This window comes from Spermophilus citellus (assembly GCF_964194105.1).
Source record: "Spermophilus citellus genome assembly, chromosome: 14".
NCBI lineage: Eukaryota > Metazoa > Chordata > Mammalia > Rodentia > Sciuridae > Spermophilus > Spermophilus citellus.
The window spans coordinates 42,095,523-42,111,911 of NC_138194.1; the positions used below are offsets into that span (position 1 = coordinate 42,095,523).

Here is a 16,389-nt window from a genome sequence, read left to right on the forward strand (position 1 = left end):
TCCCCACATCCTCTCCAGCATTTGTTGTTGTTTGACTTCATAATGGCTGCCAATCTTACTGGAGTGAGATGGTATCTTAGGGTGGTTTTGATTTGCATTTCTCTGACTGCTAGAGATGGTGAGCATTTTTTCATGTACTTGTTGATTGATTGTATGTCCTCCTCTGAGAAGTGTCTGTTCAGGTCCTTGGCCCATTTGTTGATTGGGTTATTTGTTATCTTGTTGTCTAATTTTTTGAGTTCTTTGTATACTCTGGATATTAGGGCTCTATCTGAAGTGTGAGGAGTAAAAATTTGTTCCCATGATGTAGGCTCCCTATTTACCTCTCTTATTGTTTCTCTTGCTGAGAAAAAACTTTTTAGTTTAAGTAAGTCCCAATTGTTGATTCTTGTTTTTAACTCTTGTGCTATGGGTGTCCTATTGAGGAATTTGGAGCCCGACCCTACAATATGTAGATCGGGGCCAACTTTTTCTTCTATCAGACACAGAGTCTCTGATTTGATATCCAGCTCCTTGATCCATTTTGAGTTAACTTTTGTGCATGGTGAGAGAAAGGGATTCAGTTTCATTTCGTTGCATATGGATTTCCAGTTTTCCCAACACCATTTGTTGAAGATGCTATCCTTCCTCCATTGCATGCTTTTAGCCCCTTTATCAAATATAAGATAGTTGTAACTTTGTGGATTAGTCTCTGTGTCCTCTATTCTGTACCATTGGTCCACCCGCCGGTTTTGGTACCAGTACCATGCTGTTTTTGTCACTATTGCTCTGTAATATAGTTTGAAATCTGGTATCGCTATACCGCCTGATTCACACTTCTTGCTTAGTATTGCTTTTGCTATTCTGGGTCTTTTATTTTTCCATATGAATTTCATGATTGCTTTATCTATTTCTACAAGAAGTGCCATTGGGATTTTGATTGGCATTGCATTAAACCTATAGAGAACTTTTGGTAATATCGCCATTTTGATGATGTTAGTTCTGCCTATCCATGAACAGGGTATATTTTTCCATCTTCTAAGATCTTCTTCTACTTCTCTCTTTAGGGTTCTGTAGTTTTCATTGTATAAATCTTTCACCTCTTTTGTTAGGTTGATTCCCAAGTATTTTATTTTTTTTGAGGATATTGTGAATGGAGTGTTTTTCCTCATTTCCATTTCAGAAGTTTTGTCGCTGATATACAGAAATGCCTTTGATTTATGTGTGTTGATTTTATATCCTGCCACTTTGCTGAATTCATTTATTAGTTCTAGTAGTTTCTTTGTAGACCCTTTTGGGTCTTCTAGGTATAGAATCATGTCATCCGCAAATAGTGATAATTTAAGTTCTTCTTTTCCAATTTTTATGCCTTTAATTTCTTTCATCTGTCTAATTGCTCTGGCCAGTGTTTCGAGAACTATATTGAATAGAAGTGGTGAGAGAGGGCATCCCTGTCTTGTTCCAGATTTTAGAGGGAATGCCTTCAATTTTTCTCCATTCAGAATGATGCTAGCCTGAGGCTTAGCATAGATAGCTTTTACAATGTTGAGGTAAGTTCCTGTTATCCCTAGCTTTTCTAATGTTTTGAACATAAAGGGATGCTGTACTTTGTCAAATGCTTTTTCTGCGTCTATTGAGATGATCATATGGTTCTTATCTTTAAGTCTATTGATGTGGTGGATAACATTTATTGATTTCCGTATATTGAACCATCCTTGCATCCCAGGGATGAATCCTACTTGATCATGGTGCACAATTTTTTTAATGTGCCTTTGTATCCGTTTCGCCAGTATTTTATTGAGGATTTTTGCATCTAGGTTCATCAGAGATATTGGTCTGTAGTTTTCTTTCTTTGAGGTGTCTTTGTCTGGTTTCGGAATCAGGGTTATGTTGGCCTCATAGAATGAGTTTGGAAGAGCTCCCTCTTTTTCTATTTCCTGAAATAACTTGAAAAGTATTGGTATTAATTCTTCTTTAAAGGTTTTGTAAAACTCCGCTGTAATCCCATCTGGTCCTGGGCTTTTCTTGGTTGGTAGTCTTTTGATGGCTTCTTCTATTTCATCCATTGATATTGGTCTGTTCAAATTGTGTGTATCCTCCTGACTCAGTCTGGGCAAATCATATGTCTTAAGAAATTTATTGATGTCTTCACTATCCTCTATTTTATAGGAATATAGGTTTTCAAAATAATTTCTAATTGTCTTCTGTATTTCTGTAGCATCTGTTGTGATATTGCCTTTTTCATCCCATATGTTAGTGATTTGAGTTCTCTCTCTTCTTCTCTTCGTTAGCATGGCTAAGGGTCTGTCAATCTTATTTATTTTTTCAAAGAACCAACTTTTAGTTTTGTTAATTTTTTCAATAGTTTCTTTTGTTTCAATTTCGTTGATTTCTGCTCTGATTTTAATTATTGCTTGCCTTCTGCTGCATTTGTTGTTGTTTTGTTCTTCCTTTTCTAGGGCTTTGAGATGAAGTGTGAGCTCATTTATTTGTTGGTTTTTCTTTTTTTTTCTTTTTTTGAGGAATGACCTCCAGGCGATGAATTTCCCTCTTAAAATTGCTTTCATTATGTCCCATAGATTCCGATATGTTGTGTCTGTATTTTCATTTATCTCTAAGAATTTTTTGATTTCCTCCTTTATGTCTTCTGTAACCCTTTGATCATTCAGTAACATATTGTTCATTTTCCATGTGATGTAGGATTTTCCCTTCCTTCTTTTATCATTGATTTCCAGTTTCATTCCACTATGATCGGATAAAGTGCATGGTATTATCTCCACCCCTTTATATTTACTAAGGGTTGCCCTATGGCATAATATATGGTCTATTTTTGAGAAGGATCCATGTGCTGCTGAGAAAAATGTATATCCACTTGAAGATGGTTGATATATTCTATATATGTTAGTTAAGTCTAGGTTATTAATTGTGATATTGAGTTCTAAAGTTTCTTTATTCAACTTTGTTTGGAGGATCTGTCCAATGGTGAGAGAGGTGTGTTGAACTCACCCATAATTATTGTGTTGTGGTCTATTTGATTCTTGAACTTGAGGAGAATTTGTTTTATGAATGTCGCAGCACCATTATTTGGTGCATAAATATTGATAATTGTTATATCTTGTTGGTGAATGGTTTCTTTTAACAGTATATAATGTCCTTCCTTATCCCTTTGGATTAATTTAGTCTTGAAGTCGATTTTATTCGATATGAGGATGGCCACCCCTTCTTGCTTGCGAGGACCGTGTGCATGGTATATTTTTTCCCAACCTTTCACCTTCAGCCTGTGTACGTCTTTTCCAGTCAGATGTGTCTCCTGGAGGTAGCATATTGTTGGATTTGTTTTTTTAATCCATGTTACCAGCCTATGTCACTTTATTAGAGAGTTTAAACCATTAACGTTTAGAGTTACTATTGATGTATGTTTTGTACTTCCAGCCATGTTTGATTATTTATCTCTTTTTTTTTAATTTAATTTGTTTCTCCATGGTTAGCTTTCCCCCCACCATCTGTCCTTACTGAGGTACTTCCCACTGTTGGCTTTGGTTATTGTTATTCATTTCTTCCTCTTGTAGTGTTTTGTTCAAGATGCTTTGCAATGCTGGTTTTCTGGCTGCAAATTCTTTTAGCTTTTGTTTATCATGAAAGATTTTTATTTCGTTGTCGTACCTGAAGCTTAATTTTGCTGGATACAGAATTCTTGGTTGGCATCCATTGTCTTTCAGTGTTTGAAATACATTGTTCCAGGATCTTCTCGCTTTCAGCGTCTGTGATGAAAAATCCATTGTTAACCTTATTGGTTTACCCTTGAATGTAATCTGCCTCTTTTCTCTTGTAGCTTTTAATATTTTCTCTTCGTTCTGTATATTGAATATCTTCATAACAATGTGTCTTGGCGTTGTTCTACTGTGATTTTGTATGCTCGGTGTCCTGTATGCATCTACAATTTGTATATCTGTTTCCTTTTTTATTTCTGGGAAGTTTTCTGTAATTATTTCTTTTAGCAGGTTACTTATTCCCTTGGTTTGAATCTCTGTCCCTTCCTCTATCCCGATGACTCTTAAATTTGTTTTTTTTATGTTATCACATATCTCTTGGATGTTTCTCTCGTGATTTTTAACCAGCCTATCTGAGTTGGCTAGACTTTTTTCAAGATGATATATTTTGTCTTCATTATCAGACGTTCTGGCTTCTCCTTGCTCCACTCTATTAGTGATACTCTCATTTGAGTTTTTAATTTGGTTTATAATTTCCTTCATTTCTAAGATTATTGTTTGATTCTTTTTTATAATCTCTATCTCCTGTTTTATCTGTTTATGTAATTCATTCTCAATGTGTTCTTTCGCTGCTTGAATTTGCTGTCTCGTATCCTCTTTAAGGTTCCGTTCCATCTGTCTAAGGTGTTCCTTGAGTTCTTTATATGACCATTTTTCTGATGACTCTATATCCTCCTGAATATTTAGGCTGCCCTGCATTGTTTGCACTCCTTTTCTTCCTTGCTTTTTCATGCTGCTCATGTTGCTTCTTGTTCTGTTTGACTGCTGAGTTACTGTTTACTCCTATAAATTTATTTGATGCTTGGGAGGAAAGGTATTAGAAGGGAAGGGAGGAAGTCACTAAAGAGAATGAGAGTAAGCAGGTAGAATTCAAGGAAAGGGGAATAAGAAAATTGAAAAGAAATGTAAAGACAGAAGAAAAGAAGGAAAGAGAAAAAATAGAAAATTAAAAAGAATTTAAAGAAAAATAATAATAATAGAAATGAAAAATGAAATTAAAAAATGGAATAAAATAAAATAAAATAAAATGGATTAAAAAAAACATTTAAAAAGACAGCAAAAAAAAATTTATAAATGCAGTCCAAGAGTTCGATTAACTGTTCTTCCAGTAGATGGAGCTATGCCCACCGGGCCAAGTTTCTCCTCTCAGTAGGCGGAAGTCAATCTCTGTGCAGCAGTTCTTCCTCCCGGACTCGCGGGTCTCCACTCCTGCTGTTTGCTGTGTGGGCGGGGCCTTTCGCAGAGCCCGTTGGGGGTCGTTTGCAGCGCCCGGCTGGCAGGTGGTGGGTGGTCGTCTGGGGCCCCAAACCGCCAGAGACGGTTCACAGAGCCCGCCGGCAGGGGCCGGGCAGGCAGCGACCGCTCCCACACTCACTGCAACGCGTGGGCAGCGGGTGTTTGGCGCCAGCTGACTGCCGCTCACAGAGCCTGGCCTGCGGGGGCCCAGGCAGGCAGCTCCCGCTCCTAAGCTCGCTGCAACGTGTGGGCCGGGGCACGAGTATATTCTTTATATATGTGCACATTTTTCTCATAGTCGATTAACTTTCAACAAATTCTTAAAAGAATACACAACCCAAAAAGCTAAGAAGACTTTCCTTCTTCCTAAGGGAATATTCCAGTCTCAAATTATTCACATAATGCTATCAAATTCAAAATCAGAACTGGAGGTGTAGCTTAGTGGTAGTGCATTTTTTTGATAGATAGAAAGCCCCTCTTCCAATCCCCAGCACCAAAAAATAAGAGAGAGAGAGAAAGAAAGGAAAGAAAGAAAAAGAAAAAGAAAGAAAAGAAATTAAAAACCAACAAGGAACAAGGTCTCCTGACACTCTCCTTGGGGAACAAAATTGAATCACAAAAGTTTATCTTAGAAGAACAAAAGTTTATCTTAGAAGCAGAGTCGTTCCTTCTCTTTAGAAAGTTAGAGATCACACAGATTTTTCCACATTTGGCACAAGCTGTTTCAATTGCATGGACTATTGTGTGTTTGAGAGCAGAAGTAGGTTTTTTTTAAATTTTTTCTACAATAGTACAACTTGTGGGCATGCCCTGTCACCTGCTGTCATGGAGGTCCACCACTCAACTGAACAGGGCAAGGTCCTACAAGACTGTCTCAGAGCATAGAGATTCTAATTCCTCATCCAATCTTCCCCCTTCTTTTTATTTTAGCATCAGATTGGAGAGATAAGGCCAGAGGAGTGTACCCACAGAGTCTAAGTGCATCTGGTAAACAGGGGACAATGTTTGCACATTAAAGTTCTTAGCTGGCCTATGCCTTGACTTACCTTCAATTTGCCAGATATGGAAAGTCACTTGGCTGACACAAGCAAAATTTAATTATTTCTTAAACATATCTTTCCCTATTTGTGCAAATACAAGGTATCTAGAACATTCAACTTTTTAAAAAAGCAGCCCAAAGTAATAGTAAAACCGTAGCCTGAGAGGTTCTAGTCCTAACTCCCACTGCCTTGCAGAATGTATGTGATGGTCAAAGCTTCAGTTCTCTCATTCATAAAATAAGGGTGATAACACCAAATCCATGAGCTTGTTTTGATAATCTTAATAAAGATTATAGATTCAAGATAAATAAAAAGTGTATAAAACATAGCAAAAGCTCAGTATATATTTGGGATGAGAGTAACTGGGAATTGAACCCAGAGGTACTTTACCACTAGATACAACACTATTCCTTTTAATTTTATTTTTTTTTTTAAATTTTGAGTCAAGGTCTCTCTAAATTGCTGAGGCAGCCCTGAACTTCCAATCCTCTGCCTCAGCCTCCTGACTCTCAGATTACAGGCGTGCGCCACCACACCCAGCTAAGGATTATGAATACCATAATTGGTAATATAGTTTTATCCAAACGTCTTTGTGGTTCATGTTGAGAACTAAGTGTAAAAGTGCACAACCTGCCATCAGTGGAAAGGACCTTGGAGATCACCTAGATTTGTCCCCTCAGTTGAGATTCCCATGAGGTGGCACTGTCAGAACAAGAGCCCCACTCTCCGAGATGAATCCCAGAGCCCTGCCATGCCCCAGAGCAGAGCAGCCTGTACTCCTTTTCCCTCTCCAAGGCCCTCACTGTGCCAGTGATCATTTTCTTCCTTCCTAAACTGCATCAGATCATCCATATTAACCTCACTTCCCTCAATCGCAGAGTAGAAGCCCCAATTTCTCCATACCCGGCAGACACGCTCCTTGTCTGCTGCATTTGAAGGAGAAATATGACATAAATCTGTAAGAGGAAGAATTGCAAGTGTTGCAGCCAAGGAGCATTGCCAAGCATCACGACGAAGTCCACAGGGGTTTGGGAGGTCGCCAGGCTGCCGGTGGTGGCAACGGGGATGAGCTGCAGGCAGACAGCAGCAATGCCGTGGGCCTACCAACCACCGTCCGCGTGACACACAAGTAAGAAGGTTTAGGTGTTCTCTAGGTTTCAGATCTAAGTGGCCCCCTGCCCCCAGATCATTACCGCTTGCACTTTGTAAAAGGTAGTATCAACTTGGCTTTGGAGAGCCGGGCCAAGGCCTGGTCTCCAGGACACCTGGGGGTTAAGGAAGCCACAAGGGGTGTGCTTTGTGTTCAATTTCTCATTAACACTAATCAACTGGGAATCCAGCCAGGGCGATTCTGTCACATCTTGACTTAGCAGGCCTGGGGTTCCTGCCCCTAAGCACTTACCCTTTAGTAGGCAGCAAGAAGCAGATGGAAACGGTTATAGGAGCTGGTAGAGGCTCTTCCACATGCATGGTCACTGTCCCTTACAGCATTGCACAGTCATGGCCTCAGAAACAAAACACAGGGGTCACAAAGAAGCTCTAGAAAACTGGTGTCCTTTGGGGATGGGTGTAAGTTGCAGAAAACGCCTGACCTGACTCAGATCGCGAGAGCAGGGGGATCCTTGAAGTCTAGCAGACAGGCAAGCGAAATGAATCTCCTGTGGCTTTCAAGGACTCAAGTGGTCTTTGGTTCCTCCCCAGATCAACTTACTTTCTTGATAAAGAAATGTTTTATTTCTGACATTATTAGCAAGACATATGTTTTTTTCCTAATGTCATCACTTTGGGAACATGGGGTACTATGAGTTCTTCCACGGTTTTTATGTCTGGGACTGGTCTCCAGGCACTCCTAGTTGTTAGAATTACACACTAAGAGATTTAGGCCAGGGTTTGTTTCTCTGACAGCAGAGATTGACCCATATCCCACCTACTTTCTCTCTCTCCCTAACACTTTTTCTTTGCTTCAAAGTTAATGGAGGAAAAAGGGTTCCCCAATACTGGGGGCAGGGGGAAGAAAACTTGACAGAGTATTTAAGACAAGCTCTTTTTTTAGCCAAATGAATGAAACAGAATGATTATTCCCATTTTAATTCTGTATTTCTTCAAATAAGCCATCTGCATTATGGTTGTGGATACCTCCTTTACTTTTCTACGTGTATTTGCTCAGGTTTTCAAAGCTTGAATTTAGGGTGGAAACAATTCATGGTTCATAATGCAAGCTGCCTCCCCAGGTGATCTCAAGGATGATCTCAGTCACAGAGAGGAGACACTCTCCTTTGCTGGAGCAGTAGCTTGTCTAGGGATCAGCTCCAATCTCACTGCTTCTACCTACTAGTAAAAGGTTTTGAGGATAATAAGTTCTCTTTGCTATCTATCTCTTGTGCTTTTTAATAATGGAATATGAACTTATTTCTCATGTCTTTATTTTTGTTGTTGTTATTGGATTTTGCAGGTGTTTTATTCTTCCAAATGATACAATCCATTGTGAGAGAGAATTGTATCAGTCAGCCAAAGCCTGGAAGGATCATAAGGCATACATTGATAAAGAGGTTAGCATGATGTCCTTGTAAGGTTATTCCAAGTCCAGACCATGCATGGTGGTGCACACCTGTAATCTCAGCAACTCTCGAGGCTGAGGCAGGAATATCGCCAGTTCAAGACTAGCCTGGGCAACATAAAGAGACTATCTCAAAATGTAAAAATTTAAAAGAAGATCTGGAGATATAGCTCAGTGGTCAAGCACCCCTGAGTTCTATCCCCTTACCAGAAAAGTAAATAAAATATATACAGATTCAGTTTGCCAGAATCTGGCAGGATGGGACTGCTGAGAGCCATAGCCAAGTAGGACGCATGGCATTTTTGGTTGAAAGGTGATGCCAGCAAGCCATTGAGATGATATGATTATGTTAAGATCTGAATTCAATTGGATATTAGACCCCTGCTGTCCGCCTCGGCCTGCTACTTTGGAGCTCTAGCAGGGAATCCCGGAGAATTCCCTTTGCTTGGGGAAATGCGGTAGGAGGGATTTCTGGAGGAGGGATTTTCCTGTTGGTGTAGTGTGGCCCGGGAGAAAGCCGCGTGTGTGGTTCGGCATATTTCCCGGGAGCGTGCGTGGCATTGGCAGGAGTTTCAGAAATAAAGTTTGTTCCTGCTTGAGTGGCTCGTGATTTTGTGCCCAGCCAGACTGCGGCATGGGACATAACCACTGTATGCATCACCTTTTAAAAAATTGAATAGAAAACTGGTCAAAGTATTTATCATTCTCCTGTGGTTTAGTGATAGTCCTGCTGAACACAAAACAGGGTATGAGAAGAGAATGTGATTGGCTCAATGATATTTTGACCATCTGTGTAGGGCACGTCACATCAGAGGAATAGAAACCTATGATGGAGAAAAGGAAACCTAACTTGCAGACTGATGCTCACTTCCTGGACTTGGGGCCGCACATGGCTAAGATGGTGCCTGGTGATCAGCCAGAAGGCATTACTATGGGTTATGATGAAAAATCGGACCACCTCTAGGATAGGCTCAGAACACTTCCGCCCTCGTGGACAGCTCGTGTCTTCCCTTACTTCCTGTAGAATGGGTGTACACATGAACTCTCCTCACCCTGCTGACCATTATCCTAATTGGCTCCTGTGCCTTATATTAGTTGTGTGTGCTTCCTCAATAAAAGAGCTCCAGCCTTGACTGGTCTCCCTGACACGTCTGATTGTCCTCCAGGGAGGGAGGGTTGAGTGTGGGCGGTCAGTCGGGTCCTCTCCTTTCTTGTCTTGTCCTGGCCGGGGCGCGTTCTCCCTATCTCTCCTGCAGGTCAGGAGAAAACGAGGACTAAAAACCCCGACACATCTGTTCAACAAAAGGATTCAGTTGTAAAAGCAGCACCTGTTAATGTTTATCCAATACACTTCAGCTAGAATACAGAGATAGATGTATTCTATGCCTTGTTTGTTTTTAAATTAATTGCCATCTTGAATAGTTATAATTAAGGAACACAGTAAACAGGGTGAAAAGAAAAAGTATTTTATAAAGAAAATCCTGAGGTTGCCAGGCACGGTTGCACATGTCTGCAATCCCAGCAGCCCAAGAGGCTAAGGTGGGAAGATAATAAGTTCAAAGCCAGCCTCAGCAACTTAGTGAGATCCTGTCTCTAAACAAAAAATAAAAAGGGCAGGGGATATGGCTCATTGGTTAAGCACCCCTGAGTTCAAACCCTGGTACAAAAGAGAGAGGAGGGGGCAGAAAGAAAGATCCTGATGTTAAAATGTAATGATTTGAATACATGTTTTCCAGATTGAAGTTCTGCAAGATAAAATTAAGAATTTGAGAGAAGTGAGGGGACACTAAAGAGAATAAAGCCTGAGGAATGTAGCTGCAGTAAGCAGAGGTGAGCATGTACCCATCCCTCAGTCTGCTTTCTGTACCCATTTTTACACAGCTAGAGTGGTGAGCACGAGGCTCATTTCTCTTTTCCCAACACCAAGCTTCATATGAATGCATTAACATAGTATTATGACCTCACCTATTTAAGTCAAGTATGCCATGAATTTTAAGCAAAAGATTTTTTTAAAGTCCTAATAAGCCACAATAGTGACAACAGAGTAACTGCCTGCCAACTATGTTGCTTCTTTTTTTTAAAAAAAATGAACTCTTTGATGAAATGCAAGGTTATGAAGACTCATTTTGTAACCCTCTGGCCTGCAGCTATTACAATAAAGAAAAAGATATAAAAAGAGCCATCTTCACTCCTTCAAGTAAGTGACTCCTTTTTCCATGTTTGCTGGGAGTTGAGAACCATCCGCTGGCCCCTTGAAAAATAGCAAGGGATCCTGAGGTTTCAAATGGTGCTATTTTGGCAGAGATAGATCCACGTAGATCCCTGACACATAGTTCAAGCCTCACCAAGGGACCATGAAAGGCTTCTGTAATCCTTTGAAGGACAGCCATGCGGAGCTTCCCCTGTAACCCTGCATGCACACTCTGCTCCTCTAGGAGACTAGGAATGGGTTTTTCTGCATACACTGCCATCTGTGGAAAGTGGTTAAGAGTTACAGACCCTCTTAATTAGGTCAGTGTGTTCTAAAGAGCAGCCTGTTATAGCGTTGAATTCTGAAACTGCAAAGAAATACATGGATATTTTAAAATAATCCAGAATTTACACATAAAAGAGATTTAGCATTTGAACTGCAATGAAGTTTAATCCTTGTGTGGGAAAAGCAATAAATAGCTGGGCATGGTGGTGTACGCTTGTAATCCAGTGGCTCAGGAGGCTGACTGAGCAGGAGATTCTCAAGTTTAAAGCCAGACTCTTAGGCCTCAGAAGCCCTAAGCAACTCAGTGAGACCCTGTCTCTAGGAAAAAAAAAAAAGAAGAAGAAGAAGGCTGAGGATGTGATTCAGTGGTGAAGCACCCCTGGGTTCAATCCTGGTACCAAAAAAAAAAAAAAGCAAAATAATAAAGATTTTTTTTTAATCAGCTTACCAAACCTATTTTTAAAACTGTCTAATGTAAGCCATCTGGTTCAACTAACCATTGATTCTATTGGTACTGAGCTACCAGAAATTTAAGCCCCTTGTCCAAAGGGTGTGGCTAGCAGGATCCATTGATTTAACTTGACATTTATCTCAATTGATGCTTACATGTAAATAAGAAAAAAAGTGTTGATGCTATTAAGGTTTAATAAGTTCTAAGCCCATTCTCACTTATTGAGTTTGCCCTCACTATTGCTGATTATATTTTGAAGTTCTCTGTAAAAAGTAAAGGTCATCTATTATTGTATGTATCTAAATGTTGGTGCAAGACTCACAACAACAATCCTATTTTTCATCAAGAAAGTACCTTTTCATCATTTAAAAAAATCCCTTCTATTGAAACAGGGAGGCTATTCAAGAAGTTGACAGCAAACTGCAACTTTTCAAGGAGAATTGTGGTAGGAAGAAGGAGAAGAAGGAGAAGAAACGCCAGAGGAAGGGGGAGGAGTGCAGCATACCTGGCCTCACCTGCTTCACCCACGACAACCACCACTGGCAGACGGCCCCGTTCTGGAACTGTAAGTTGCTGCTTCTAAATGCCACTTCCCGCTACCCTGCAGAGAAAGGGTATGGCCCATACCATAGTTACTTAATCTAGGGATTCAGCAGCACAGTTCCAAGAATCTAGGGAGATTCAAGAGGAAAGCATCACATTATATTTTATACTTGAATTATTTTTTTTAAAAAAACCCAGATGTTTTTCTTTAGAAAAATTTTTGGCATTTTTGACCTGATGCATTGTAGTTTCACATAGTGGTGGGATTTGTTTTACATATTCATACACGCCCCCAGTGGTATTTTTTTTAATATCAAGCTTCTCTCAGGGTTCTTCTCCTGATGATGTTTCACAGAGTAGCCAGCACCTGGCAGAGTTACTACCCTGTAAGACTGCTCTATAAGTAAATAACAATGAATGCAGGGACAATTTCACCCCCCAAATTTTGTTTCTACTTTATTTCACATGCATACTGCAAGTGTAATATAGGAAAATAAAAGAGCGGTGAGGGTGCCTTAAACTCAGCCAATACCCACTTCATCTCATCCTACTTCAGTGTCAGCATCCTTCTTGTAAAATAGTAAAGGTATATAGTAAAGGGTGTGGCTAGCAGGATCCATTGATTTAACTTGACATTTATCTCAACTTGATGCTTACATGTAAATAAGAAAAAAGGTGTTGATGGTATTAAGGTTTAATAAGTTCTGAGTCTGCCCTCACTATTGCTGATAAAATTATTTGGCTTTGCATTGATTCCTTAGGATACAGAATTATCGTGCACTTTTTAAATTAACGTTTTTATTTTCTTTAATGATCTATGTACAATATTTACCTAGGACATGTAGAAATAATACCTTAGAATTTTGTGGTATGTTCTCCCAATTGAAGACTTGCCAGCCTATGGAGACGATAAAAGCTCCCATCTTCCGATTGAGATGATCTCTGGAGTTCAGTGGGGCCTGTTTCTCAAACTGGGATTTGGAAATCCCAAGGAATCCACAGACCATCCTTGAGAGGGTTGAAGTCCTAGGCAGCAGGATTTTTGTTTTATCATTTTGTTTTGATGTTTCTCGAATTGCATTTACATGTTTGTATTTACATTCACATTCACATCAAGACCAGATGACTCTTAAAGTTATTGCATTTATCTTAGATAGAGTTACGAAAATGGAGCTGGAGACTCTCTGAGGATTATTCATATTGCTGAGGGTCTGTTCTCTGCCTGGCTCTGAGATAGATATCAACAATACAATAACAAACAGGTCACCTTGTTCTGTACCTTCTTAACACATTCCAGTGGGGGAGAGGGAGAGCAAAGAAAGTAAATGAAATAAATAAACTAATTACAAGTTGTAATCATGTGATATGGGGAATTGATCAAAAACTTTAAGGGGACTCAGGGTGGGGATGATGGGTATGTTGGTCAGCTTTTCATTGCTATGACAAAATTCCTGAGATAATCAACTTTTAAAAGGAAAGGTTTATTTTGAATCACACTTTGGGAGGTTTCAGTCCTTAGCTGGCCTCTGTGATTGGAGGCCTATGGAAAGACAAGTCGTCATAGTGGGACCACATCGTGGAAGAAGCTGCTTTCCTTACTGCAGCCAGGAAGCAAAGAGAGAAAAAGGAAGGGGCCAGGGTCCCAGTCCCCTTCAAGGGTTTCAATGTCCCCAATGACAAAAGACCTCCCAGCTGCCCCCACTCTCAAAGTTTCATCACCTCCCAATAACGCCCATCTGGGGAAGGAGCATTTAATCCTTGAGCCTTTGGGAAACATCCCAGATCCAAGCTGCAGCAGTGGGGTGACACTGGAGCTGAAACCTAAAGAGTGGAGAAAAGTCACCCCAATGGAAGGGAGCCACATCCCACAGAGGGAACACAGGAGCAGGGGTTCTGAGGAAGTGACCAACTTGGTGCATTCCAGGTTGGAAAGCCCCTCAAAAGAGGGGACATTCAAAACAGGGAGCTAGAGTTGGCTCCCGCCAGAAGCAGGTCCTTGTACCTCTCTGTGCTTTCTTGCCTGAGCTGAGGTACCCTGCCCAAACCTCTATTTCCTCACCTGCACCCCTGCCAGGCCTCCTATTTGATCTCCCAGACTCCTCTTGCTCTCACCAATTCATACCGCACAGAGTCAGAATGAGCTCCTAATAACATCCTCTTTTTTTCTTAGACTAAAATGCAAAATCCTTAACATATCCCATGAAGCCTTGCACGCTCCAGTTTAGTCCTACTCTGAAACCATTTTCTCCCTCCCACCCTGGCCTACTTCTCTCTTCCTCAGGCATCAGGAGCCCTCTCCCTACGCCTGTCAAACCTCGACTCGTCCTTTCAGACCTCAATTACAAAGTCTCTTCTCATAGACATGGTCCCTGTGCCTCAGACCAGGTTAATCCCCTATCACAAATCTAGCCTCCCCTTATCCATGGGTTCTGCACCCACATATTTAACTAACCACACTTGGAATATATTTAAAAAATGCTATCTGTATGAACAGGCACAGACCTTTTTTTTTTTTTTTTTTGGTTGTTGTTATTTTCTGAACAATAGAGTATGACAACTACTTACACAGTTGTATTAGGTATTCCAAGTAATCTAGTGATTTAAAGTATATCCCAGGATGTGCACTGTGTGTATGCAAATACTCAGACATTTTCTGTAAGGGATTTGAGCATCTGAAGATTTTGGTATCCTTGGAGGATTCTGGAATCAATCCCACACAGATACTGAAGAACAGCTGCACACTCTGGAGTGAGCTCTACTGTGTCTCCATTGGACTTATCATATTTGTAATTATTCATTAACATTGTTGTTTTTAGATTTTAAACATTTGTCTTCCCATTGGACTTCCAGTTTCTCAGATAGGATACCGTGTCTATGACACAAAGGAAATGCAGAACCAGTATTAGGTAAATAAATAAGCATACAAGCAAACTACCCCATTCAAGATCAACTCAGTTTATGTCAATTTAACTAAGTTTTCAGTGCCTGCCACTGGATGTCACCACTAGTGATGTGAGGAACATAAGGCTTTCAGGAGCAAAGTGGAGAATAAGTCTCATTTAAACTAAACTTGTGTTTTTTCCAGTGGACAACATTCTTAGTATTGATCTTCTGGAACAGCTAGATTTTGTTTTTCCCGCAGCAAACCACAGTTTAAAAAAAATACATTTTATATTAGAATCCTATGTACACATATGTAAACACATATGTATATCTATGTGTATGTGTTATATAAATGGTATATATGTGATGTAAATATTGAAATTTAAAATTTGAAGAGTAATATATGTGATATGCTTTGATATATTTTATCTCCTATTTCATATTTTAATGTTCTTATTCCCCTATTCCTTCTATTAGCAGTGCCAACTTGAATCCTTGGCATTGTAGTAGGTACTCAACAGTAACAGCAAAAAAAAAAAAAATATATATATATATATATATATATATAGAGAGAGAGAGAGAGAGAGAGAGAGGGTGGGGGGGAGATCAGGTGCCTGGGTGGCAATGGTCTCTAAACATTTTTGACTATGCACCACTATCAGTTTTTAAAATGAACACTCAGTCTATAATTATACCATACTAACTTGTCCTGTGCACTATGAGAATTCACAAAATTAAAAATTTAAAAGAAACAAAAGTAAAGAATCTTTAAAAATTGTTTTCAATTGATCCTTTAGGGGTCCCAAAATATGTAGCTTACACTTATTAAGTATGCTTTTGTTCTTTTTTCAATCTCAATGTCATTCTTTACAATGCAGTGAGCCAAAAGATCATTTTGGAAATGTGGTCTTAGTGACTGCCTTGATTTGAAAAATAACTTGGAAAGATGTGCTTATTTAATAGATGTGCATTCTTAGCATGCTGAGTCAATTGGAGTATTTGTTTTTTAAAGTACTACTGTTAACTAAACAGTCTTTTTATGTCATTTCATTTCATTTTATTTATTTGTGAGTGTGTGTATGTGTTGCTGGGGATTGAACCCAGGGCCTTATGTGTGTGAGGCAAACATTCTACTAATTCTGAGCTATATCCCCAACCCTTATACAGTCATTTTTATTGAAATTTCACTTATAAATTCTCATCACTCCTGAGATTCATCAATTATTCTTTCAAAATAATCAGAAGGTATTATATTAGTATATTTTATAAAATCAAGCTCAAACCCTATTTAAAATATTGATTTGGATGATTTATGCACAGATTAGAAAGTTCTGGTTCCAGGTTTTTAATTTATTTAGATGTGAGCTAAATGCTTAACTAAAAATAATATAAATTATGAATAACATAGCACTTGCTTTCAATGAAAAAAATCATATAACAATGAAATAATTCTC

The 16,389-nt window shown here is 39.5% G+C and overlaps 1 pseudogene across 1 annotated transcript in view; it reads left to right on the forward strand.

The window, feature by feature from the left end:
* The window catches only part of LOC308633488 (extracellular sulfatase Sulf-1-like), a 64,158-nt pseudogene that overhangs the window by 33,330 nt on the left and 14,439 nt on the right, over positions 1-16,389 (forward strand). Inside the window, exons 3-7 of the transcript in view lie at positions 6,904-7,154; positions 8,478-8,574; positions 10,319-10,412; positions 10,730-10,779; positions 11,902-12,074. The product of the transcript in view is annotated as an extracellular sulfatase Sulf-1-like (transcript). The remainder of the gene's footprint in view (positions 1-6,903; positions 7,155-8,477; positions 8,575-10,318; positions 10,413-10,729; positions 10,780-11,901; positions 12,075-16,389) is intronic.